The sequence below is a fragment of the Pan troglodytes genome, chromosome 16, assembly GCF_028858775.2.
Source record: "Pan troglodytes isolate AG18354 chromosome 16, NHGRI_mPanTro3-v2.0_pri, whole genome shotgun sequence".
Classification (NCBI taxonomy): Eukaryota; Metazoa; Chordata; class Mammalia; order Primates; family Hominidae; genus Pan; species Pan troglodytes.
Genome location: NC_072414.2, coordinates 42,406,141 through 42,431,306, shown reverse-complemented (window position 1 = coordinate 42,431,306; position 25,166 = coordinate 42,406,141). Strand labels below are relative to the sequence as shown.

Below are 25,166 nucleotides of genomic sequence, written 5' to 3'. Positions count from 1 at the left end.
CAGCAAGACTCTGTCTTTAAAACAAAACAAAACAAAGCAAAACTTATGCTTCAAAAAGGATTGCAAGTGAAAAAAAATAACTAAGTATATGTAAGAAAAATTAACGTGCTTCTAACAACAAAAAATAAAAATTCTTAAGACGTGTAAACCTGACAAAGATAAAGAACTTCAGCCTTAGTCAAACAGCAGTGCTCCAAAAGTGAAATCCAAAAGTGTTGAAAATGAGTTAACAAAGAGAAAATGCAGCCGGGCGCGGTGGCTCAGGCCTGTAATCCTAGCACTTTGGGAGGCCGAGGCAGGTGGACTGCTTGAGGTCGGGAGTTTGAGACCAGCCTGGCCAACATGGTGAAACCTCATCTCTACTAAAAATACAAAAATTAGCCGGACGTGGTGGCGCACACCTGTAATCCCAGCTATTCAGGAGGCTGAGGCAGAAAAATCGCTTGAACCCAGGAGGTGAAGATTGCAGTGAGCGGAGTCTGGGCGACAGAGCAAGACTCTGTCTTTTAAAACAAAACAAAACAAAACAAAACAAAACAAAACAAAACACCTTATGCTTCAAAAAGGATTGCAAGTGAAAAAAAATAACTAAGTATATGCAAGAAAAATTAACATGCTTCTAACAACAAAAAATAAAAATTCTTAAGATGTGTAAACCTGACAAAGATAAAGAACTTCAGCCTTAGTCAAACAGCAGTGCTCCAAAAGTGAAACCCAAAAGTGTTGAAAATGAGTTAACAAAGAGAAAATGCGGCCGTGCACAGTGGCTCACGCCTGTAATCCCAACATTTTGGGAGGCCAAGGCGGGCGGATCACGAGGTCAGGAGATCGAGACTATCCTGGCTAACACGGTGAAACCCCGTCTCTACTAAAAAGACAAAAAATTAGCCGGGCACGGTGGCGGGCACCTGTAGTCCCAGCTACTCAGGAGGCTGAGGCAGGAGAATGGCACGAACCTGGGAGGTGGAGCTTGCAGTGAGCTGAGATCGCGCCACTGCACTGCAGCCTGGGCAACAGAGAATCCATCTCAAAAATAAATAAATAAATAAAGAGAAAATGTTCTTTCTCTGACATCCTTCTGCTCCTTTCTAAGACAAAGAGTAGGGATTAGATGACTGGAACCACAAAGTGAAGACTAAAAGGTAAAAAGTGAAAATTGAGGTTTGCAGTCATTCAAACTGGTCCTGATTTTAAGCAGGGATTCACACCAGCCACTCCTAAGGTCTTTGGCAACATTGAAAGGAAAGCAAAAGTTGTCTTTGTTGGTCACCCACCATCTCTCTCTATTTCTGCCCTTAGGCAGCAACAATACTCAACATAAGTATCTTCTCGCTGTCTTAAATCTCATAATCCACTCTACACTCGTTCTGTATAAGGTGCCACAAACAACTAAGTATTGATTAAATAACTTTTTTTTTTTTTTGGAGACGGAGTCTCACTCTGTTGCCCAAGCTGGAGTGCAGTGGCATGAACTTGGCTCACTGCAACCTCCACTTCCCAGATTCAAGCAGCCTCAGCCTCCCGAGTAACTGAAATTACAGGCGCCCCGCCACCATGCCCCACTAATTTTTGTATTTTAGTAGAGACAGGGTTTCTCCATGTTGGCCAGGCTGGTCTCGAACTCCTGACCTCAGGTGATCCGCCTGCCTCAGCCTCCCAAAGTGGTGGGATTACAGGCGTGAGCCATCGTGCCCGGCCAATGAAATAACATTTTAAAGTAATCCTCAAGTATTAAGAAGGCTCAACCCTCTCAAGATTTAATCACTGCTAAAATGTATGGTATTTTCTGAGCAACTACTATGTCTCTAGCACTGTGCTAAATGCTTGAGGGCAGTGTTTTTAAAATCCATTAGAAGGTCATGATCAGCATTAAAAAAATAGCAAACATCAGACTATGTCACACATAGTAAGGTTAGGTACTGCTTCGTAAAATTGTTTCAGTTATGTACATGTGTATATGATATAACACTGGATGAAAATGTAAAATGTATTTCTTAATATAGGTGACAATTTAAAAAAAAGTATGAAAGTCTCACACTACAGCAATGTAACTCCAAGTATGGTCCAATGACCAGTGCTGATTGGGGAACTGTTTGTTATCAGTTTGTGATAAAATAAGAAGTTTGTGACAGAATGTAGATCAATTAAGCACACTGACCTTTTTAAAGTAGCAGCAAGACTTTCTCCATGCAAAAAGCAGTGCACTGACTGGGCGTGGTGCCTCACAGCTGTAATCCCAACACTCTGGGAGACTGAGGTGGGAGGACTGCTTGAGCCCAGGAGTTCAAGAACAGATATTTATGTTGAGTATTGTTGTTGCCTAAAGGGCAGAGATAGGGAGAAATGGTGGGTAGCCAACAAAGTGGGCAACAAAGTAAAGACAAAAAATTTTACAAAAAATTTAAAAATTAGCTGGGCGTAGTGGCGCACATCTGAGGTCTCAGCTACAAGAAGAAACAAACTTAAGTTCCATCTCTTCCATCCTTTATGGTCCCAGTTCTTGGAATTTGTTTCTTCATGTGAATCCTACAATGCTTGTGATCTATATCATTCCTTAAATACAGTAATGGGATCAACAGACAATTACTATAAGGCTTTAAAATCCTCATACACACGCAGTGCTCATGATGATGTGATGAGAGAGAGAAACTGGCCTTGAGGACAGAATTTAGCTAAGAACAGGGTAAGAAAGGAGGACATCTGGCTGGGCATGGTGGCTCACACCTGTAATCCCAGCACTTTGGGAGGCTGAGGCAGGCAGATCACCTGAGGTCAGGAGTTCAAGACCAGCCTGACCAATATGGAGAAACCCCATCTCTACTAAAAATACAAAATTAGCTGGGCGTGGTGGTGGACGCCTGTAATTCCACCTACTCAGGAAGCTGAAGCAGGAGAATCTCTTAAACCCAGGGGGCAGAGGTTGCAGTGAGCCAAGATCGCGCCACTGCACTCCAGCCTGGGCAACAAGAGTGAAACTCCATCTCGGAAAAAATAGTAATAATAAGGAATATTACAGAAGTTATTGGGAAATAATCAATCGGATAGAGGGAAAATGTTGACATGTCTTTGGATCCCTGGCACCTATCTCAATAGTCCTCACATAGTCACCACTTTAATAAATGTTTCTCCCTGTCAGCTGAATTTAACTAAAAGGAAAAAAAAATGTTGACTAACAAGAATAACTAAATTATATTATGTAGGAGATGGAGTCACATTATGGAAGACTTTTGAAGCCATCCAGAATTCTTTATATTTGATTCAGCAGGCAATAAAAGCCAGTTCCTGATGGGAAAAATATTATCTCAAGATGGTCAAATTAGGGATATGTACGTAAGATTGAAAGGAGATGAGAACAAGGGAATGATACTATGGAAAAGAGTAACTACAAGGTCACTGCAGAAAAGAACACAAAATGGTAGAAATATGCTTTGGTAACTGGTTGATCGAAACAGTATTTTCTCTTGCTTACACACACACACACACACACACACACACACACACACACAGAGGCACACACACTGTACCCTGCAAAATATGAAGAGCAGTAGTGCTATTAACAAAAAAAGTAATACTGCAGTTTAAAACTGATCAGTTTACAGCAGCGTTTCTCAACCTTGCCATCACTCACATTTTGGACCAGATAAACATTTGTTGTGAGAGGCTGCTCTGTGCAATGTGCACTGCAGGATGTTTAGCAGCATCCCTAACCTCTACTAGACGCCAGTTTACTATCATCCTTCCCTTCCAGTTGTAACAACCAAAACTGTCTACAGTCATTGCCGAATGTGTCCTGGAAGGCAAAATTACCCCCAACAAGAACCACTGGTTTACAGCAAAGTAGGTAATTCGATGTGGAAAATGTTGAGTGTATGCTAAAGGAACATCTTAAGATGTAAATATTAACTAGAAATCAGTTATATGTGAGAGCAGACAGATATTAAATCTGTTTATCAACTAATAAGGCATCAATGTTGACTTTGATAATCCCTATTGTTTTGGAAGATAATTAAGTATTGACACCAAAATTATGTTATCTAGGATTTGGTGAACTGCTGGGCAACACAGTGAGACCTCATCACTACAAAAAAAAAAAAAAAAAAAAATTAGCAGGGCATGGTGGCATGCGCCTGTGGTCCCAGCTTCTCAGAAGGCTGAGGCCTTCCTTGAGCCTGGGAGGTTGAGCTTGCAATGAACCATGATTACACCATTGCACTCCAGCCTGAGCAATAGAGGGAGACCCTGTCTAATTGGGGGAGTCTTAGAATGCCATGAGAAAAAAAAAAAAAAAAAAGAAAAGAATAAACTAGCCCTAGTTCTTTATTTTTTTGAGATGACGTCTCACTCTGCTGTCCAGGCTGGAGAGCAGTGGCGCAATCTTGGCTCACCAAAACCTCCACCTCCCAGGTTCAAGCGATTCTCTTGCCTCAGCCTCCCAAGGAGCTGAACTAGCCCTAGTTCTAAAGAGTGACTGTCTAAACTGGCTTCAATTAGGTAAACAATAGATACCTACTATACACAAGGTGCAGTGTTGTGATACAGGGGATACTAAAAAAATACAACTCTTAATAAAGTTTCTGCCTCTTAAAATGAAAGATAAGTACATAACAGTAACAAAGTAAAGTATGGCTTAATGCTGTGATATAGGCACTTAGCAAACCAGGCCAATGTCTGTTTGTTTTATTAAGGACCATTCCCAGAAACTAACAAAAGGGTAACTGTTTTCCAGAATAGATGTCTATCTACATTTATAACTTTAATCCATTTCTTTTGTCTTCTCCCTCATTAATTTTTTAACAGATGCAAAATCATTAAGTAGGGAGCCAGATCATACTTAACATGCACCAAAAACATAGTTCTCAATCCCAGCTGTATGTTAGAATCAGTTACCTAGAGAACTTTACAAAAATATTGATGCTCAGATCCCACTCCTAAACAATTAAATCAGAATCTCTATGGATGAGACATACACACAGGTATTTATTTATTTTCTTATTTATATATTTAAAAAAATACAGAGTCTCACTATGTTGTCCAGGCTAGTATCAAACTCTTGGGCTCAAGTGATCCTCCTGCCTAGGTCTCCCAAAGTGCTGAGATTACAGGCATGAGCCAACCTCGCCTTGCCCACATAGGTATTTTTAAAAAGCTTCCCAAATGAATTCTAACACCAGTCAAGACTGGGAACCATCAATATAAGAATGAATATAAACATGTTGCTAGAAGCAACAAAATAATATGAAGGCAACAATTTGTTTCCAGCTGAAATCAGCATCTTAAATCATTCAACCTACCAAAATTTTAAAAAATCATTTTCATTTTTAAAACTCTGTAATTGAGAAATTAAAATAACACCTCCAAAAAAAAAAAAAAAAAAAAAAAAACACCTCCAGGATGCTTATGCCCATAACTCTTGTTCTGAAATTGGTATTATGATGTGTAATTATTTCATTTTACTCTATTAAAAAGACATGTGGGTTTACACCATTATTGGTATGTTTCAGAATTTAGTGTAGTAGTCCCCCCTTATCCATGGTTTCGCTTTCCATGGTTTCAGCTACTTACAGTCAACCACAGTCCAAGAATATTAAATAAAAAATTCCAGAAATAAACAATTCATAAGTTTTAAATTGTGCACCACCTCACTTCGCCCAGTCTGTGACATGAATCATCCCTTTGTCCAGTGTATCCACACTGTAGATGCTACCTGCCTGTTAATCACTAAGTGGCCGTCTCAGTTACCAGACTGACTATAGCAGTATTACAGTGCTTGTGTTCAAGTAACCCTCATTTTACTTAATCATGGCTTCAAAGTGTAAAAGCAGAGATTCACATATGTCAAAAAGAAGTTGTAAACTGCTTCCTTTAAGCAAAAAGGTGAAAGTTCTCAACCTAATAAGAAAAAAACCCAAAAACCTCATGCTGAGGTTGCTAAGATCTATGGTAAGATCTTTTATCTGCAAAATTATGAAGGAAAAAGAAATTTGTGCTAGTTTTGCTGTCACACCTCAAGTTGCACAAGTTATGGCCACAGGGCATAACTTTTATTACACTATATTGTTGTAATTATTCTATTTTATTATTAGTTATTGTTGTTAATCTCTTGTTACTAATTTATAAGTTAAACTTTATTATAAAAATGTATATATAGGGAAAACATAGTATATATAGGGTTCAGTACTATCTGTGGTTTCAGGCATTCATTGGAGGTCTTGAAACATATCCCCTGCAGATAAGAGGAAGACTGCTGCATTATTAAAAACTAAATTGTAGGCCCGGCGTGGTGGCTAACGCCTGTAATCCCAGCACTTTGGGAGGCCAAGGCAGGTGGATTGCCTGAGCTCAGGAGTTCGTGACCAGCCTGGGCAACACAGTGAAACCCCATCTCTACTAAAACACAAAAAATTAGCTGGGCGTGGCGGCATGTGCCTGTGGTCCCAGCTACTTGGGAGGCTGAGGCAGGAGAATTGCTTGAACCCATCAGACGGAGGGTGCAGTGAGCCGAGATCATGCCACTGCATCCAGCCTAGGTGACAGAGCAAGACTCCCTCTCAAAAACAAACAAACAAAAAACTAAATTGTAATGTGTTAGTCAAAAGAGACAAGACTTAGTTAAGCCTTATTCACTATACATGAGAACTGTTTTACTTGAATTAGTATGGTATTAGTCAGGTGTGCTGGCGTGTGCCTGCAGTCCTAGCTACTTGGGAGGCTGAGGCAGGAGGATCACTTGAGCCCAGGAAGCAGAGGTTACAGTGAGCCAAGGTCATGCCACTGCACTCCAGCCTGGGTGACAGAGCAAGACCTTGTCTCAGTTTAAAAAAAAAAGGGCCAGGTATGGTGGCTCACGGCTATAATCCCAGCACTTTGGGAGGCTGAGGCGGGCAGATCACCTGAGGTCAGGAGTTCAAGACCAGCCTGGCCAACATGGCAAAACCCCATCTCTACTAAAATACAAAAATTAGCCGGGCATGGTGGCAGGTGCCTATAGTCCCAGCTACTCGGGAGGCTGAAGCAGAATTGCTTAAACCCAGGAGGCGGACATTTCAGTGAGCCGAGAACACACCACTGCACTCCAGCCTAGAAGACAGAGCAAGACTCCGTCTCAAAAAAAAAAAAAAAAAAAAATTAGTACGGCTATAAATGTAGAATTCCAAATAAGTTTAATATAATATTTCATCATTCAGTACTAATAAATTTAATATTATGGAACTGTTGCAGGCCTTACTTTCCATTTATTAATCATATGACTTTGAACAAATTCCGTAAATCACTCCCAATACCACCACCACCACTCTTCAGTTTACTTTCATCTGCAAAATGAAATAGGAACTATTTGTCTGCTTCTATAGGGTGACCATAGGTATCAAGTGAAAAAATATACAAAAACATGCTTTGAAAACTGTAATATGCCATTAAAACATAAAGCACTACGGTTAAAGAAATTGGAAATGGGTCAGGCGCGGTGGCTCACGCCTGTAATCCCAGCACTTTCGGAGGTTGAGGCAGGTGGATCACAGGTCAAGAGATCAAGATCATCCTGGCCAACATGGTGAAACCCCATCTCTACTAAAAATACAAAAATTAGCTGGGCTTGGTGACATGCTACTCGGGAGGCTGAGGCAGGAGAATGGCGTGAACCCAGGAGGCAGAGGTTGCAGTGAGCTGAGATCGTACACTGCACTCCAGGCTGGCAACAGAGCAAGACTCCATCTCAAAAAAAAAAAAGAAGAAGAAGAAGAAAGAAAGAAACTGGAAATTGGAACTGTACCTGATTCTTCATCTGCTATATAAATGCAAACAAGAGTCCAATACAACTTTGTCATCAAAATTATAGTAGGCAAAGCATGGCCACAAATTCTTTGACATTTTTCCTTTCAAAGGTGAGGGTTGTACGCTGGTCTTTGCTCTAATCAACAGAGTATGTTGGAAGTAATATTGTGTCAATTTCTGGGCTCAGGCTTTTTGGGAGACTGGCAGCTTCTATTTCCTGACTCCTCAAACATGTATTCTCGGAACCTAGCCGCCATACTGTTCAAGTCAAAAGTTCAAGTCACGTGAAGAGGCTATGTGTGGGCATTCCAGTTGACATTTCCAGCTGAACTCCTAGCCAACATCAAATGCCTTCACGTGAATTAGCCATTTTGGATGTCCAGACCAGCTGAGCTCTCGGTTGACTCCAAACTCAGCTGCTTATCTGAATACAAACGCATTAAACTCTAGGTGAAAACCACTTAGCTAAGTCCAGGCAGGCCAGAGAAACAGGAGAGATACTAAATTACAGTTTTAAGTCACTATGTTTTGGAGTGATTTGTTATGCAGCAATAGGTAACTGGGACAACAACAAGGTATTTTTTAAATGTTTCCTTAATTATATCTAATTTTATTAGCAACACATACCTGAAGACATTTTTTTCCTTTCACTACCATAAATATGAGTGCATTTTCATGGAGAAAAGTTCGTAATATAGCGCTAGACTTATGAAAAAAATTTAATGTACTGGCTTTATTTTCCAACTGTCTTACCCAAAAGTCATTTTGATTATTTTCCATTATGTCCACGCTTTTTATTTTTTATTTTTTGAGACGGAGTTTTGCTCTTGTCACCCAGGCTGGAGTGCAATGGCGCAATCTCGGCTCACTGCAACCTTCGCTTTCCAGGTTCAAGCGATTCTCCTGCCTCAGCCTCCGGAGTAGCTGGGATTACAGGCGTGCACCACCACGCCCAGCTAATTTTGTATTTTTAGTAGAGACCGGGTTTCGCCATGTTGGCCAGGCTGATCTCAAACTCCTGACCTCAGTGATCCGCCCACCTCCGCCTCCCAAAGTGCTAGGATTACAGATGTGAGCCACTGCGCCCAGCCACGTCCACATTAATAAACAAATGCCCATAAAGATTAAAGTCCAAGTAAATATATTAAAAAACGAAATGCTAAAAAAGGCACCTTTAAAACATTTTTGTTAGTTTTTCTTATACATTGTTTTCTTAAAAAAACAGATGTCTATGTGCAAAATTTCATTAATGAGAGGTGTATTTTTTTTTTAACTACTACAGGGTCTTCACTAATATTAAAGATGCACCCAATGTGTCACAAGAAAAGGAATACATATTTCAAAGCAGCCATATCAACATGATAAAGACATAACACAACCGATATCACCTTCCAGATATGCTTAATGGTCCAGGGATATGCTGTAAGAAGAAACTACCCAAATCCATCATGAATGACATTCACCAACGAATCTTAAACAGAATCGGCTGAAATGCAAAATCTGCTTACATAGCAAAGCCGCAGCAGAGCAAGCCTAAAACAGGAATACTTCCTTAACAAATACCACTTGGCATTTTTAATGGCTGCAGCAAGATATTTACAAAACTAACGATGCTTTGCAGATTCAGAAAAGGTAACATCCTTTAGATATAAATCCCTTTCATCTGAAACCCTCAGGTCTCTTAACAAATACTAAATTCCTTAGGCTCTGCAACACCTCCGTGTCAGGTAAATTTTTTGTTAGTGATTAAGTGACTTGTTCAAGGTCACAGAATGAACTGGAGGCAAGAAATAAACCCAGGAGGGTGGTCTGCAGCTTTATATATAAATGCACATCACTGCAAGTAAGGATTCGGATAATTTCCAAGGTGGAGTGGCGGTGAAATTAACTTGTCCCACAACTCTAGGATGGAAGGCACTTTTTAGGGGAAAAAAAAAAAATCTTCTATTTGAGGAAGTCATAGTTTTAACTCTGACAAGCTTATAGGGTCTTTAAACTCAAACTTCACTAAAATCAAGTGTGACTGGGGAAGAGGAGAAACTGGGAAACAGTTTTAGGAGCTGTAGTAAGGCCTGGGATTGTAGGCAGATTGCAGAAAAAAAAAAAAAAAACCGGAAGCAAGAGGAAAGAGGTCAAAGTCGGGTATAAGTGTCCAAGAGAACGGAAGATTGGTCAAAGCCACCTTTTAAAACCAAAAAACCACATGAAACTCGCTTGGCAATCCTAGGTAGATGGCGTAAAAGACTCAAGGTTGGGCCTTTCCTCTCCACAAGCTGATTCTACCTTTAGGAGTTGTCCCACTCCTCTCCGCGGACAGAGCTTGTCTCCGGGGTAACCAGCAGCTGGTGGAAGGAAAGGCGTTCATCGTTCACAGCGGACGACTTCCCAGAGAACAGGTGCTAGGGCCCAAGACCCGCACTCACCGTGACGCCGGGCGCGCTTCACTAACGCCAGCCTTCTCGCCAAATGCCCATCTCCCAAGAACTCGAGGGAGAATTAGCCTTGGCTACCAGAACGGAAGCCAGCCCAGCTCATCCCCTTTTCCCGATTTGCATTGCGAGGCGACGCGTCGCGTCTCCAGACGTCACGGCAGGGGCGGGGCTTCGCGTGCGCTCCCTTGACTCCTCTCTCTTCCACCGCCCACCCCCTTTCGGTGAGGGCCGCGGGGCGAGGGATGGTCGAGGGAGGGTCGAGGAGGACGTTATGGGTGGGCGGTGGCGGCAAGGGCGGGGTTTCTCTGAGTCGGGTCAACATAGTTGGCCGGTCCCTTACCCACCGCACTGCACCCTGCATTTCCGGGTTGCAAGGCGGCGCCTGGGCCTTGTTGTGGAAGAAGCAAGGTTGCTCTTGCGTCCCTTTACTACGTTATTTTCCTCCTCAGATTGGAAATTAGAAAAAACTTAAAAGGGGATTTAACGCCCCTCTATTTCTGGCTAAACATTCTCTGAAGCCAAGCCTTTGGTCAAAGAAAAACAAGTATTATCCTAAAACATATTTTATGTACAATTTTTAACGTCACTTAAAAGGCCCCGGCGAGGCTGGGCGCGGTGGCTCACGCCTGTAATCCCAGCGCTTTGGGAGGCCGAGGCGGGCAAATGATGAGGTCAGGAGTTCGAGACCAGCCTGGCCAACATGGTGAAACCCCCGTCTCTATTAAGAATACAAAAAATTAGCTTGGCGTGGTGGCGTGCGCCTGTAATCCTAGCTACTCCAGTGGCTGAGGCAGGAGAATTGCTTAAACCCGGGGAGCGAAGGTTGCAATGAGCCGAGATCGCGCTACTGCACTCCAGCCTGGGCAGCAGAGCAAGACTCCGTCTGGTTGGGCGAAGGGCCCGTCTAATAGAAACGAAATGAGACGTCTGAACTTTCTCGCGAGCTGATCTTTGTACTCTCTTAGAGAAAGGTGATTGGATGCTCCGGTTGCCTGTAAACATAAAATTGACTTGGGTGGAGCTTTAGGCAATAGTCACTAAGTCCTCAGGAACACTCCAGGTGTCTCAGGGATGGGAAATCTGGCTAGCGAGGTCTAGTAAATGCTTTAAGTGAAAGTGTGTGCCACATGGTACAGTGTACACTGCTCGGGTGATGGGTGCACCAAAATCTCAGAAATGACCACTAAAGAACTTTTCCATGCAACCTGTTCCTCCAAAACTACTGAAATAAAAATTTTTAAAAATAAAAAAGGATAAAATAAAGAAAGTGTGTTCAATGAATTTGTGATGAAGGCCAGTTGCAGTGGCCCAGGCCTGTAATCCCAGCACTTTGGGAGGCTGAGGCAGGAGGATCCCTTGATCCCAAGAGACAGAGACCAGCTTGAACAACAAAGGGAGACCCTCATCTCTACAAAACAAAAATTTAAAAATTGGACCAGGCGCGGTAGCTCACGCCTGTAATCCCAGCACTTTGGGAGGCCAAGGTGGGCAGATCACTTGAGGTCAGGAGTTTGAGACCAGCCTGGCCAAAATGGCGAAAACTCGTCTCTACTAAAAATACAAACATTAGCTGGGCGTGGTGGCGCGTGCCTGTAATCCCAGCTACTGAGGAGGCTGAGTCAGTGAATCGCTTGAACCTGGGAGGTGGAGGTTGCAGTGAGCCGAGATCGTGCCACTGCACTCCAGCCTGGGCAACAGAGCGAGACTCCTTCTCCAAAGAAAAAATCTAAGTTACAAATAGGATTTCCATTTTCCATAGAATCTAAAACTCCCCAAATTGCTGTGAACTACAGCAGTATTTTCTCCATTTGGTAAGAGACATAAGGACAGCTTAACTACCCTTCTTTATCCAAACTAAGTCAAAAACAGAACCCAGGTTTCCTGATTCCCACTCCCAAGTAAAACGAAATAGGTTTTATGTATGTTGCAGCTGTTGCACCCTTTTCCTCTTTGAAATAAAACTTTTCTATTTCATTGGGGAAAGAAAACATGACTGAAAGTCCAAAGTGTGGCCAGGCGCGGTGGTTCACGCCTGTAATACCAGCACTTTGGGAGGCCAAGGCGGGCGGATCACGAGGTCAGGAGATCGAGACCATCCTGGCTAACACGGTGAAACCCCATCTCTGCTAAAAATACAAAAAATTAGCCAGGCGTGGTGGAGGGCGCCTGTAGTCCCAGCTACTGGGGAGGCTGAGGCAGGAGAATGGCGTGAACCCGAGAGGTGGAGCTTGCAGTGAGCCGAGATGGTGCCACTGCACTCCAGCCTGGGCGACAGAGCAAGACTCCATCTCGAAAAAAAAAAAAGAAAGTCCAAAGTGTTAGCTTAGAGCTCAAAACACTAGCTGCTGTTTCAAGGTCCAGGACATTAAATCCAGATGAGGGCCTTCACCTTTGACACCTGCTCTCGAGTCCTTCAGACATGTTGAGAGAGACTGAGACAGGGGTCTTCCAGGGTCAGGCAGGAAGGAGAAGCACAGCAATATACATATATAATATACATACAACTGATTAGATTTGTTTAAGAGTGGTGGGGATTAGGGCCATGTGGAGAACTCATGGCCTGTCTACATTGTTGCCATGTGGTAATGGGGCAGAGTATTGCCAATTTTCTGATTTTCTGTGTGTGGGAAAAATCTCCAAACTGGTTTTTAAATTTGGGGAATATATATATATATATATAACCCATATGCATACGGATTATGTTAGTTGACAACAGTATACATAAAAAAATTTACAAACACTGCAAAACAAATAAAATCCAAGCCATCCATTTGTGACCATAGTCATAAGCATTAACTTAGCCAGGGGCTTTTAGATAATTCTCTGTTAAAGAGGAATTCTGAGAAAAGAGTAAGATAACCAAAATGAACATAATGTCAAAGAATGAAATCATGGGAATAATTTGGATTTTGTTCCAAAGTCAAGTGTTTTTTAAAGAATCTTTCCATACTTCATGTTTTGTTCTATGGAGTTCAACCTTTTGACTTCCATGGCCCTTCAGATCTCTTTCGAGCACATTCCATGATTTTTCTCCTGATCATACTCCCTCCACAAAAACCTTTTTCGGCTGGGTGTGGGAGCTCACTCCTGTAATCCCAGCACTATGGGAGGCTGAGGTGCGTGGATAGCTTGAGGTCAGGAGTTTGAGATCAGCCTGGGCAACATAGCAAGACCCTATCCCTACAAAATATTAAAAAATTAGCCTGGCACAACTGGTGCATGCCTGCAGTCCAAGCTACTTGGGAGGCTGAGGCAGGAGGATTGGTTGCACCCAGGAGTTTGAGGCTTCAGTGAGCTGTAATTCCGCCACTGAACTCCATCCTGGGTGATGGAGTGAAGACCCTGTCTCTTTGAAAAAAATAATAATAATGATAATTAATTTTTAAAAACCCCTTTTTCATTTCCCAACATTTTTTGGCTACTATGATCTCTAAGTGTTACTTCAAATAATTTCCAGTGAATCCACACTTGATGTTGCAGAGCCTGAGTTTGCTGCAGAAATATAATTTCCCACACTCTATACCTAAAGGGGATTCAGAGCTATCACTGAAAACCAAAAGTATTGGTTTTTAAAGGTGCTTAGACAAAAAAGTCGGGAAAGGCACTCTAAATGTTTAACAGCAATCATCTTTGGGGTATGGGCATCTTGGTAGGTACAGTGTGGTGGACGTCCATATTTTATCCACCTGAGAGATTATTTGAACTTGTTACACTGAATGTGTATTACTTTTATAATAAAAAATAATTAAGATTTAAAACAACGTATTTGATTAGTAAAAAGCAAATTATATAAATCAGTTTAATAATAATGTTAAGGAGGCCATTAAGCAATGATTTGACCAAATCCATATCAAAGTTTGATTGAATTTTTTGGAAATCAGATATTGTGTTACTCTCTGCCCTGTTCTCTGTGAAGTCTTTTCCTTAAACAACTACAAACTTATACGAATAATAGTTCACAAAACTTTGTTGTCCTCTTCCTCTGTAGAAATTAAAATCAAATATATATAATTGAGAAATAATTATAATACTCTTCATTCCTATAAAAGTAATTAAGATAGACCTATAGGATTGTTGAACATGGCTGCTAAATACAGTAACTAGTAACCACAGCTAGTTGTAAAATTAAAAATTCAGTTCAGTCAAAATATCCATATTTCAAGTGCTCAACAGCCCCTGGTAGCTATTGGTTACCTTATTGACCAGCAGATACAGGCTACTTCCATTATTAAAGAAAGCTCTAATGGACAGTACTGGACTAGGGCATGTATTCTGTATTTTTCCCCTCACCCACCATCCAGTAATGAATAATAGTAAAGAGTAAAAGTAAAAAAAAAAAAAAAAAAAGTATTGTAACAAACCAGGCAGCAGTATCTATGGCACCTAGAATCTAAGTGGTCATCAGCTGTTTAGAGGCATGGCCTTTATTTGATCACAGCTTCAATTTACATGCCATCCAGCATAAGCAGTAGTCCAAAATCTGGTTCATCTTCCATTCATTTAACAAGTACTTGCTGAATGCATGTTCTATGCCAGGCATTGTTTTAGATTCACAATATAAAATTCCTGCTCAACACGGAGCTGACTTACATTCTAGTCGAGGAGACATACAATAAGCAAATACACGTAGACTATGTCAAGTGTTGTTAAGTGCTAGAAGTGTTAGAAGAAAAATAAAACAGGATAAAGGACTAGCAAGGACAGTGGTTTTTGTTTGTTTGTGGGTTTTTTTGTTGTTGTTGTTATTGTTGTTTTTGAGACAGGGTTTTGCTCTGTTGCCCAAGCTGGAGTACAGTGGCATGTTCATGGCTCATTGCAGCTTCGATCTCCCAGGCTCAAGTGACCGTCCCACCTCAGCCTCTCTAGTAGCTGGGACTATACACATGCACCACTATCCCCAACTAATTTTTGTATTTTTTGTAGAGATGGGGTTTCACCTTGTCATTCAGGCTGGTCTTGAACTCCTGGCTGAAGTGATTCTCCTGCCTAGGCCTCCCAAAGTGCTGGGATTACAGGTGTGAGCCACTGTGCCTGGCCAACAGTGATTGTGTGTGTGTGTGTGTGTTTTGGCACTAAGATTTTTATGTACCCACCTTATTGCTTTCTTTAAACATTATATAAACATAAGCCAAATTATTTTCTGGGGTTGTGACAGAAACCATCTTGTTACAAAGTGGTGGCAGATCTATGCTTTTACGTTTTAATGGCCCCTCTCAACCTCTGGCTGTTACTTCTCTGTCTTTTCTCAGTTGTGCCTTAACAGTCTATTCTAACCCCTGTAAAACAAGGACTAAAAGTACCAACCTCATTGTTATGAGGTTTAAGAGAAGGCCCAGCACTAAGCCAGGCTCTCAGGAAAATTCGAACAGTTCCTCCTTGCCCTTCAATATAGCTCCTTCTCATCTGTCATGGGCTGAGGAACCACTGAGCCTGTAAACCAATCACAGGGGTATAAGTCCACAGACCAGGTGAAGGCCTAGATGGTAAAGTATTAATACATGGGTTTTGTGACTCCACTACCAACTTCCAGGCTAAGGAAGGACTGACTTAGTGAGCAGTTCCAAGACCACTGAGCTCATGGTTCCCTGTGGCTGCCTCCCTTGTACCTCCATCATGATCAGGGCTTGAGGAGGGTCCTCTCAATTCCCTTTGCCACACTTGGAAAAGCATGAGGGATGAGTGACAAGCCCCAGGGAGTTGATGGGGAACACTGGCAAGCCAATCACAAAGTTGGTGGCATTTGCTCTTAGGGAGGAGAGGCGGGGCCTGGGCAAGGACAACAGCTGGAAGGTGAAGGACAGGCCTGGCTCTCAGTAGTGGTAGTGATCCAGCTTGAAGAGACTATCACAGGACATGCCCAGGTACTGGGCCTGCTTCTCAGTCTGCTTGGTCAGTTTCATGTTCACCTTGCCCAGATGGGCTTCAGCCACTGCCTCATCCAGCTTCCTGGGCAGGAAGTGAACCTCAATGGGGTACTTATCTGAGTGGGTCCACAGCTCAATCTGCACCATCACATGGTTGGTGAAGGAGTTACTCATCACAAAGCTGGGTTGGTCCATAGCACAACCCAGGTAGACCAGCTGACACTCAGCCAGCAGGATGGTGCCACGCCCATTCTTTAGCCAGTACTAGTCCATCTGGGGCTTGATGTTCACCTTCTTCATAGCATTCTTGTTGAGCCACCTGACATCGATTTTCACGTCAAAGTGTCCAGTGTTACACACGATGGCATCATCCTTCATCTGTTCAAAGTGCCTGTTGGGCAGCTAGCCAAGGATGATGTCAACACAGCCTGTGGTGGTGACAAAGATGTTGCCCTCCTGACAGGCCTTGTCCATGGTGGTCCCCTCATAGCGCTGCATGGCAGCCTGCAGTGCATTGATGGGGTCGATCTCGGTGATAATGACGTGAGCCCCGAATCCCTGCAGGGCCTGGGCACAGCCCTTGCCCACATCACCATAGCCCGCTACCACAGCTACCTTGCTGGCAATCATCACACCTATGGCCTACTTGATGCCATCTGGGGAGGGACTGGTGGCAGCCATAGAGGTTGTCAAACTTGCTCTTGGTGACAGAATCATTAACGTTGATGGTGGACACCTTCAGGATCCCATTGGCCATCATCTTGTATAGGTTGTGGACCTCAGTCATGGTCTCCTCGGAGATGTCTCTGATGCCCAACAAGAGCTGTGGGTACTTAGTGTGGGTGAGGTTGGTGAGGCCCCCAGTGATGTCCAGAATCATGTTGAGGAGCTTGTCCTTGAAGTACAGTGTCTGCTTGGTGCACCAAAGGTACTTCTCCTCCGTTTCTCCCTTCCAGGCGTTCACTGGAATCCCAGCCTTGGCAATGGCAGCTGCTGCATGGTCCTGGGTGGAGAAGATGTTGCAGCTGGACCACTGCACTTCAGCACCCAGGACAAGGAGGGTCTCAGTGAGGATGACTGTCTCCACAGTCATGTGCAGGCAGCCAGTGATGCGGACGCTCTTCAGTGGCTTGGAGGCTGAGTACAGCTCCTACACGTGCATCAGGCCTGGCTTCTTGTTCTCCTCAGTGTCCAGGGCCTTGCATCCCCAGGCGGCCAAACCAATGTCAGCAACCTCGTAGAGTAGTTAATGAGACATTCTGGCGGTGCTTCTGCACAGAATGATGGACACGGGAAAAGGGGACCAAGCCTCAAACCGGGGACAGGCACAGGGCCGGCAGCACTGGGCAGGGCAACAGTGGTATTTGTAATGGGATAGTCATGGAAGGACTCCCTGTGAAAGTGACATTTCCATAGAGACTTTGGTGAAGAGAGGGAACAAGCCATGGATACATGTGGGAGAAGAGCAACCAGGCAGTGGGAGCAGCACAGGTGAAGGCAGTGAGGCAGGAAAAGGTGGGTGTGCTGGAGGAACAGCAAGGAGGCCATATGGCTGGCATAGAGTGAATGAGTGGGATCATGATAAGAGATGATCTCAGATGGGTGGGAAGGGAATGGAGCAGAGATTACGTAGGGCTTTGTAGGTCACTAAAATATGTTTATCCAGAATAATGCAAGAAGTGAATAATGTTAGTAATTTATTTAAAAATCGTAGCTTTTATTCATATGATACAATTAGCAACATTGTATAAAATTTTTCATTCCAATTTTTTTTTTTTTAGCCAAAGCATAAGTATCCTGTGGTTTCTTTACTGAGCATTTATTCTTTTCTATCCATCTGTTTTTTATTGCCTAAAGACAATGATTACCACTGGTAAAGGCTTCACATAAAATAAATTTAACGCTTATTTGAGCAATAAAGGATTCATGAATGAGGCAGCACTCAAAATTGGAATAAGTTCAAGGCTGGGTGCAGTGGCTCATGCCTGTAATTCTAATACTTTAGGAAACTGAGGTGGAAGGATCGCTTGAGCCTAGGAATTCAAAACGAGCCTAGGCAACATGGTGAGACCTTGTCTCTACCAAAAAGTTAAAAAAAAAAAAAATAGCCCAGCATGGTGGTGCATGCCTGTAGTCCCAGTTACTTGGGAGGCTGAGGTGGGAGGATGGCTTGGACCCGGGTCAAGTCTGCAGTGAGGTGTGATTGTGCCACTGCCCTCCAGCCTGTGACAGCACAAGGCTTTGTCTCAAAAAAAAAAAAAAAAAAAAAAAGAATAACTTCAGAGAGCTCCACTTTAACAGCATGAGCAGCAGCATGCTTATAGGCTGAACATGGAGGCAAAAGTAAAGAAGTTACTTCATTGGCTACAGCTAGGCATTTGCCTTGCTTAGGTATGATCCAGTGAAAGTCCCTAGTTATATAACTAACAGCTGGCTGGCTGTTTGTCATTGGCTGGTAGTTGGCTCTATGATTGGCTGAAGCATGGCTTGGGGTGTGTGTGTGTGTGTGTGTGTGTGTGTGTGTGTGTGTGTATGTTTAAATGTAATCAGTTTCCCAGAGGACGAAGAGAAGCTAAGCAGAGCATACATGCTCAAGTATTTACATCTCAAATTTACCCACCAAATAAATGACTTCCCTGGGAAGAGCTAATAAAGAGGTGCAGGAAGGTCAGGAGTTACACTAATTACATTCCCTCCACAAGGAAGAAACATCAAAAATGGGAGAGAAAGTTCCTCCCTCGCGATTGTCCAACAATCTAAAAAAAAAAAAAACTCTAGTTCACAGACATGTAAGATATTAGCATTATGAAAAAGAGGAACATTTGCTAGAATTTAAAGACCCAGAGATTTGACAATGCATATGAATAGCTAAAGATAATACACTCATATCATAAGTAATCTTTTTCTTTTCTTTTCTTTTCTTTTTTTTTTTTTTTTGAGACGGAGTCTCACTCTTTTTGCCTAGGCTGGAGTGCAGTGGTGCGATCTCAGCTCACTGCAACCTCCACCTCCTGTGCTCAAGCGATTCTCCTGTCTCAGCCTCCTAAGTAGCTGGGATTACAGGCTCACGCCATCACGCCTGGCTAATTTTTGTATTTTTAGTAGAGATGTGTTGGCCAGGCTGGTCTCAAACTTCTGACCTCAGGTGATCCACCTGCCTTGGCTTCCCAAAGTGCTAGGATTACAGGCGTGAGCCACCGCACCTGGCCCCACAAGTAATTTTTTTCAATTCTCTTCCAGATTTTCTTTTCCAGAGACAGGGTCTCTGTCTGTCACCCAGGCTATAGTGCAATGGCACAATCAGACCTCACTGCAGCCTTGAACTCTTGGCCTCAAGTGATCCTCCCACCTAGGCCTCCCAAAGCCCTGGGATCACAGGTGTGAGCACCATAGCAGGCCTCTTCCAGCTTTTTTTTTTTTTTTTTTTAAATATTTGGGCTTTACTCCTGATTTCAGGCAATGATAAACTAAGTTTACATTAGCAAGAAAATGGTGACAGAGGGAAGAGGGGAAAAGTAAGAAAGGTCAGGAAGTAAGGGAATTAGGAACAAAGAAGAAAAGAGAAAGGAAGATGAGATAATCGTTTTTAGAAAGTAGGTGTAAATAGTCTCAGACTTTTTCTATGCATCTCCACTGCATTCTACAGAGTTGAGAGAAAGTCGATAAAAAATTTTAATCAGTTACAAGGAATTCCTCTAAATTAAGTTTTGGTTTGCTTGTGTAAGGTTTCTGGGTGCAGAAACAACCCCAGGCTAATGGCCTTCTGCTTATTTGGCTTTAACACCATATCAGCCCAGTTGCATGGCCCATTAAACACTTTATCTCTAGAGGATGCATCACCAGACAAAATGGTGGCAAGTCTTGGCTGTCCTAGATATCAACATCAAAGGTTAGGTACTTACCTCTCTTTGCACTTCACTAGGACTCTATCAGCCACTGGTTTATCTTAACTTATAAAAAAAATTGATTAATTCCCCACCTAGGGTCATATGAATTTTATTTATTTATGTTTATTTATTTATTTATTTATTTAGAGACAGAGTTTTGCTGTGCCAACCAGGCTGGAGTGCAGTGGCTCCATCTCGGCTCACTGCAACCTCCGCCTCCCGGGTTCAAGCACTTCTCATGCCTCAGCCTCCCAAGTAGCTGGGATTACAGGTGCACACCACCACGCTGACTAATTTTTGTAGTTTTAGTAGAGATGGAGTTTCACCATGTTGGCCAGGCTGCTCTTAAAATCCTGACCTCAGGTAATCTACCCACCTCGGCCTCCCAAAATGCTGGGATTACAGGCATGAGCCACCACACCTGGACAAATTTTATTGATTTTTATTTATTTATATTTTTGAGACAGGGTTTTGTTGTGTCACCCAGACTGGAGTGTAGTGGCAAAATCACAGTTCCCTGCAGCCTTGACCTCCTGGGCTCAAGCAATCCTCCCACCTCAGCCACCCAAGTAGCTGGGACTATAGACGTGCACTACCACGCCAGACTAATTTAAAAAAAAATTTTTTTTTTTTTGGTAGAAACTCACTATGTTGCCCAGGCTGGTCTTGAATACTCCTGGGTTCAAGCAGTCCTCCTGCCTTGGCTTCCAAAAATGCTGGGATTACAGGTGTGAGCCACCACATTGGCTGAGTTTTATTTATTTATTTTTATTTTTTGAGATGTAGTCCTGCTCTTTTGCCCAGGCTGGAGTGCAGCGACGCGATCTCGTCTCACTGCAACCTCCGCCTCCCGAGTTCAAGCAATTCTCCTGTCTCAGCCTCCTGAGTTGCTGGGACTATAGGCACATGCCACCACCCCCAACTAATTGCTTTTGTATTTTTAGTAGAGACAGGGTTTCACCATATTGGTCAGGCTGGTCTCGAACTCCTGACCTCAGGTAATCCACCCACCTCGGCCTCCCAAAGTGCTGGGATTAAAGGCGTGAGCTACCACACCTGGCCTGAGTTTTACATTTTAATATGAAGTTATACTTCTCTCTAACTGGACTAAACTTACCTCAATAAGGGAAGAGATGCCCTCTCATTCTATGATTTCATGAGTTAATGAACAACTCTGTTTACTTTTTATCCCTTCTTAATTTTACAGTTAGGTCTTCTCTCTGCCCTTGTTTGTTTCATTTAAGATAATTAGAGTTTTAATCTGGTTAGTATGTTATTGAGGGGTTCCCCATTTCACTGATTACTTTGTCTTCTTCTGAACCTTCCCTGCTTTTAGTAGCTCTTTCTCACAGTTGTGATACTTGGGATACAGTATTAGAAATGGAGATACACATGGTTTTATCCCAACAAGGGAAAGTTTTCAGTGTTTGAGCCTATCATACAAAATTTTTACCTACTGATGGAGGTCAGCAAAGACTTACTTAATCCTCTTCTTCTTCTTCTTTTTTTTTTTTTGTTGTTGTTGTTGTTGAGACGGAGTATTGCTCTGTCACCCAGGCTAGAGTGAAGTGGCGCCATGTAGGCTTACTGCAACCTTCGCCTCCCAGGTTCAAGCGATTCTCCTGCCTCAGCCTCCTGAGTAGCTAGGACTACAGGCATGTGCCACCACGCCTGGCTACTTTTTTGTATTTTTAGTAGAGATGGGTTTTCACCATGTTGGCCAGACTGGTCTCAAACTCCTGACTTCAAGCAATCAGCCTGCCTTGACCCCCCAAAGTGCTGGGATTACAGGCGTGAGCCACTGTGCCCGGCCAGTCTTACTTAATCTTTTTATGAACTCAGCCATAAAAAGGAATGAAATAATGTCTTTTGTAGCAACTTGGTTGGAGCTGGAGGCCATTATTCTAAGTAACTCAGAAATGAAAAACCAAATATCATATGTTCTCACTTATAAGTGGGAGCTAAACTATGAGGATGTAAAGGCATAAGAATTATATAACATACTCTGGAAACTTGGGAGGGGAAGGGAGAGGGACGAGAGGGATAAAAGACTACATATAGCAGTCTTTTGGGCACACCTTACACTGCTCAGGTGATGGGTGCACCAGAATCTCAGAAATCACTACTAAATAACTTATCCAGGTAACTGAAAACCACCTGTACCCCAAAAACTATTCAAATAAAAATAAAAATAAACTTCTTATGAATTGTCTCTGCAATTTTGTCATATTAACATTAACTGGCAAAAAGAGAATCCCATTCAACAACCATAGGAACTGTTGAGCTATAAATGTATTGAATTGAGATCATAACATCAACACACATACTTAAGTATTTTCTACATATTTACAAAAAATAGCTATTAAGTTTTAGCTGTAGTAATATTTTAAAGGAAGCACGTAATTTAAAGAAGATACTTCAAGTCAAAATTCTAAAAAAAATATGGCTGGGCACAGTGGTTTACACCTGTAATCCCAGCACTTTGAGAAGCCAAATCAGTATAATATCTTGAAGCCAGGAGTTTGAGACCAGCCTGGGCAACATAGTGAGACCCTGCCTCAATGGTAATAATAATAATAATAAGTTGTATGGAGTGGCTCATGCCTGTAGTCTCAGCTACATGGGAGGCTGGGGTGGGAGGACTGCTTGAGCCTAAGAGATTGAGGCTGCAGAGAGCCATGATTGCATCACTGCACTCCAGCGTGGGTGACACAGCAAGATCTTGTCTTTAAAAAGAGAAAAAAATTCTAAAAAAAATTTCTGCAATTTATTCTCCTTTATGTGACTCCTAACTAACAAGTAATATGAGGTCATCTATGGGAATAGAAATGTGATGTTTTTATGGAGTGTTTACTTCTTCCAAATCATTGGCAAATGTATTAAATAATACATGCCTGGTGGTTTTCAAACTTCCATGTTATCAAGCAATACATGGCTTGAATAAACAGCACAACAACACCCAGTGTAAGCCCAAAACAAAAACTTGCGAACTCAGGGCTAAACAAATGCATGGGATCCCCTAGTCTCTCACCAACCCATAGAAAGCTGTGTTCGCTGCTGATATGACTGGACGCACCTTTGAAAGTGTTTCAGAAGAGAGATCAGACTCACTGCCACCTCACTTATCCATGAAGGAGTTTGGAGGGAGCAGAGATCACTCAGCCAATTTGGAAAACTTGGAGTTTTTCTACTGGGGTTAAAATAGTGTTGGTCTATATATGTAACATAGCTTTTTTTTTTTTTTTGAGACAGAGTTTTGCTCTTGTTGCCCAGGCTGGAATGCAATGGCACGATCTTGGCTCACCGCAACCTCCACCTCCCAGGTTCAAGCGATTCTCCTGCCTCAGCCTTCCCAAGTAGCTGGGATTACAGGCATGCGCCACGAAGCCTGGCTAATTTTGTATTTTTAGTAGACATGGGGTTTCTCCATGTGGGTCAGGCTGGTCTCGAACTCCCAACCTCAGGTGTTCCGCCCACCTCGGCCTCCCAAAGTGCTGGGATTACAGGCGTGAGCCACTGCGCCTGGCCATATGTAACAAGGTTTTAGACACCCATCACCTGGGGAGTTTTCCATATCAATCCTGGTTTCTGCCTTAGGCTGAGCCAGCTTGTTGCTAAGCTGCCCGATGAGGGCCAGAGTACCTGTGTTATCTAGCAGACAGATGAGTGCGTCTTTCCTCAAGTATGCATAACAGCCATCCTGGTGTTTTCACTCAGTAGGTAAAGAGATGGAGCCAAGAAGTTTTTTTTTTTTTTGAGACAGAATCTCACTCTGTGGCCCAGGCTAGAATGCAGTGGAGCGATCTCAGCTTTCTGCAACCTCCATCTCCTGGGTTTAAGCAATTCTCCTGCCTCAACCTCTGGAGTAGCTGTGACTACAGGTGCGTGCCACCACGCCCAACTAATTTTTGTGTTTTTAGTAGAGATGGGATTTCGCCATGTTGGCCAGGCTGGTCTCCAACTCCTGACCTCAAGCAATCCACCCGCCTCGGCCTCCCAAAGTGCTGGGATTATAGGCGTGAGCCACTGCATCCAGTCCCAAGAAGCATTTTTAAATGCTCACGGTGACTCTCATGCTGGTGGTCACAGATTGCCCCTGAAGAAAGAAACACTACTTTACTCAGTCATGAGACAACATTCTCTTCAATCTGAATTTGCTTTTTAAATAGCTGTGAGAAATCTTGCGGAAGATTTCTGAAATTTTAACTAGATGATGAGATTCTTTATATAGTTACTGGGAGTTTATAATCTTATCTCTGTAATATTTTTAAATTCTAAATCTCCCAGTATGTCATTCTATAATCTGCCAAATACAGAGGTACAATGTATAAATCACTTTTAATGGTTCTTTTTGTGATAGAAATGTATGAAAGGGCGATACCATTCTGGTTGTTTTTCCTACATTTATATAACAAATTATAACAAAACTGTTAAAAAAAAGTTTTGTCACAGAGGTGCGAGTATATTAGGTGTGTAAACATGTAGTAAGTGTGAATGTGTGTCCTCTCTGTGGGTCAGAATAGTGTGTGAACTGGGTAAGTATTTCTATGATTACACAGTACCTCTGTAGATAGGTGAGCATAGTTCAGAATGTAATGGAGTGTCTGTGTATTGTATATGAATGGAGAAAAATGGGATGACTGGATGAGCTTGTTTACATATCTCTGTCTAGGAGTGTGATAATTTAGATTATGGGAAAATTCTTAAGTAGACTTTTTCATTGTTTCATAATTGGACTGTATGGAAAAGATCAAGTGATTTATATTTTCTTCTTTTTATGAGAAAAGTGTCAAATATGATTAGCAGATTATATTGATGATTTCTGTTGTTCCAACTCATGTTTCAATATGGACAAACACAAAATTTTCATAGAATCTTGTATATGAAAAAATCTCATATTCATGTTACAAAAAGATTAAATATACACAGTAGGTGCCCAATGTATGTTACCTGACTGCTAATGTAGCTGACACCAAGGAGGGAAAATTAAGGAGTGGTTTAGTACCCTTCAATAATCTCCACCAGCAACCCCCCCTCCTATTCTTTAATGGAGACAGGGAATACTTTTATCAATTTTGTTGTAAATTATCACGTAAACGCACCTTCAAGCCTGCCCTTCCACCCTGATTGGGTTCCTATGCCCTTACCATACACAAAATCCGAAACTGGCAATGACTGTGATTCACTAACATATGTTGCCTTTGAGATAATCT

At 42.5% G+C, this 25,166-nt stretch overlaps 1 protein-coding gene and 1 pseudogene across 14 annotated transcripts in view; both read right to left on the bottom strand.

The window, feature by feature from the left end:
* Positions 1-11,165, bottom strand: part of USP8 (ubiquitin specific peptidase 8) — a 76,205-nt gene extending 65,040 nt beyond the window's left edge. For 3 of the 14 annotated variants that reach the window (XM_054666940.2, XM_063794939.1, XM_063794940.1), the window contains exon 1: positions 10,194-10,446. The gene's annotated coding sequence lies outside the window, so the exon portion shown is untranslated. Of the gene's footprint in view, positions 1-2,158; positions 2,321-10,053 lie in introns of all 14 variants that reach the window. The other 11 variants (XM_016928213.4, XM_063794934.1, XM_016928211.4 and 8 more) reach the window with 8 other exon arrangements.
* Positions 11,166-14,646: 3,481 nt separating this feature from the next.
* On the bottom strand, positions 14,647-17,324 carry LOC467679 (adenosylhomocysteinase-like; annotated as a pseudogene).
* Positions 17,325-25,166: the final 7,842 nt, after the last annotated feature.